The sequence below is a fragment of the Euphorbia lathyris genome, chromosome 9 (genome assembly GCF_963576675.1).
Source record: "Euphorbia lathyris chromosome 9, ddEupLath1.1, whole genome shotgun sequence".
Lineage (NCBI taxonomy): Eukaryota > Viridiplantae > Streptophyta > Magnoliopsida > Malpighiales > Euphorbiaceae > Euphorbia > Euphorbia lathyris.
The window spans coordinates 25767145-25769840 of NC_088918.1; the positions used below are offsets into that span (position 1 = coordinate 25767145).

The 2696-nt window shown below is 35.5% G+C and overlaps 1 non-coding gene across 1 annotated transcript; it reads left to right on the forward strand.

Moving 5' to 3' along the window:
* The first annotated feature begins 2055 nt into the window (after positions 1-2055).
* Positions 2056-2162, forward strand: LOC136207647 (small nucleolar RNA R71). The gene has a single exon (XR_010676777.1). It is a non-coding gene; the product is annotated as a small nucleolar RNA R71 (small nucleolar RNA).
* Positions 2163-2696: the final 534 nt, after the last annotated feature.

The following is a 2696-nucleotide window of genomic DNA, read 5'->3' on the forward strand; positions in this document are numbered from 1 at the left end:
AATGATTCCATTGTCTAAAAGTTTAGTAATCTCATTTTTTACTACTTCTTTCATGTTCGGATTTAAACGTCTTTGTCTATCCGCTTTAGGTGGCTTATCTTCTTCTAAGTGAATCCTATGCATTACAATACTAGGATTAATTCCTTTTAAATCTGAAATCTGCCATCCCATACTTCCTATTCTATTTCTAACAACTTCTTTCAATTTTTCTTCTTGATTTTCTGTTAATTTGTTAGAGATGATTATAGGTAGAGTATCACTTCCGCCTAGGAAAGTGTATCTCAGATGGTTTGGTAATTCTTTAAGTTCTAATTTAGGTGGAACTATTACTGAAGGCGGAACTGGTCCATCTTCTCGAATCAAAGGCTCTGGGTCCTTATCTTCTAATTCTTCACCCATTATAGGTTCCATTATTTCTTCTCTTTGAACAATTTCATTAACACATTCTTCAACTAAATCAAGCTTCATACAAGCGAAATCCTCCATAGGATATTTCATTGCTTGATTCATATCGAACTCGATCTTATCGTCACCTATTCTTAAAACTACTTTTCCTTCCGACGCATCAACTAGAGCACGTCCCGTGTTCATGAATGGTCTACCAAAGATTAGCGGACAATTAGCATCATAAGCAAAATCTAAGATAACAAAGTCAGTAGGAAAAATAAATTTGTCAACTTTCACCAAAACGTCTTCAATTATACCATATGGTCTTTTAGTGGATTGATCCGCTAATTGCAAAACCATATTGGTACGCTTGATGTCTTCTTCTAAACCTAATTTCTCAAAAATAGACAATGGCATCAAGTTTATACTAGCTCCTAAATCACAAAGACAACTTGGGAATTCCATATTTCCCAAAGTACACGGAATGGTAAAGCATCCGGGATCTTTGAGTTTAGTAGGTAATTTGCTTGATACTATCGAACTACATTCTTCAGAAAGTGAAATGGATGAAATTCCTTCCCAACTAATCTTTTTTGAGATTAAATCTTTCAAGAATTTTCCATAGTTAGGAATTTGCGTAATTGCATCCATGATGTTAAATTTATATGCAAATTTTTAAGTTTATCTAAAAATGATAAAAGTTGTCTATCATGGTCCTTATTTCGGACCCTGTGTGGAAAAGGTGGTTTTGGTACAAAAGGTTTTGGATTAGAGTCAATTGGCGTATCTTTTTGTTTTAATGTATATTCTTTGGATTTTGGTAAATCATTTCCAGGTAAAGTTGAATTTCCGGGCATTTCCGGACCTATGTAGTTTTTTCCTGAGCGAATGGTGATAGCCTTAACATGCTCTTTCGGATTTTCTTCCGTTTGGCTGGGAAGACTTCCCTCTTTGCGGGATGGAATTGATTTAGCAAGTTGTCCAATTTGAACCTCCAAATTATGGATGCTAGATGATTGGTTTTTGATAAGCTGATCGAATTTATTTTCGATCTGTTTAAAACCATCGTCTTGATTACTTACCTTTCCATTCATAGCATCAATAAATTTGTCGATTTTTGAAGATAAAATGCTAATCGTATCTCTTGTTTGATTTTGATAATTATTTATCCGATATTGATTAGCATTTGCATTATTATTATTATTACCATCTTTCCAGTTAAAGTTAGGATGATTTCTCCATCCAGGAATATAAGTATTAGAATAAGGATTAGTAGTTTGGTTTTGTCCTTGGACAAAATTTACCTGTTCTATCTCATTCATACCTTCGTAATCAATGTCTCTCTGGATTGGATCATTAGGATCGCATGGTGCCATAAATTTATCAATTTTGTGCGATAAGGCAGAAAATTGGGCTTGTAACATTGCTACAGGATCAAGATTCATTATACCTTTAACCGATGATGTACCTGAGGATGATGGTTTCGCCGTCGGTATATGGCCACGCTCGGCGGGCCACATACTGCTGTTGATTACCATTTCTTCCAAAAGTTCTCTTGCTTGGGCGAACGTCTTCTTCATAAATAACCCTCCAGACATAGCATCTAATGAACCTCTAGTTGTAGGATTTAATCCATTATAGAATGTCTGCATTAAAAGTGCATCTGGCAGTTGGTGGTGTGGGCATAAACGTTGAAGTTCTTTAAAACGTTCCCAAGCTTCATAAAGAGTTTCATTATCATTTTGTGTAAAAGATGTCAACTCTTTGATGACTCTTGCGGTTTTTGCTAAGGGAAAATATTTTTGTAAAAATGCTTGGGCTAATTGGTCCCAAGTTTCAAATGTTGCAGCAGGCATAGAAGTTAACCAAATTTTTGCCTTATCCTTCAAAGTGAAAGGAAAGAGGCGAAGTTTGATTGCTTCGGCTGTTACATCAGTAATTTTAAAAGTGTCACAAATTTCTAAGAAATTTGTCAAATGTGCATTAGGGTTTTCGTTAGGTAGTCCATAAAACGTTACGTTGTTTTGCAACATATTAAGCAAAGCAGGCTTAATTTCAAATTGATTTGCGTTTATACGGGGTCTAACTACACTATTAGTTACACCGGCCATTCCTGGCCTAGCATAATCCATAAGTGTCGGTGGATCGGCCATAATCTCTGGCTGGTCTACTTTGGTTTTTAAGGGTGTTTTGTCTTTGTTTTTGTTGTTTTTCTTGTTTTTTTTAAGTGTTCTTTCAATTTCTGGATCTAAAGGATCTGGTGGCGTGCCCGAATTTCGCAAACTGCGCATGAACTTGAAATTGTTACA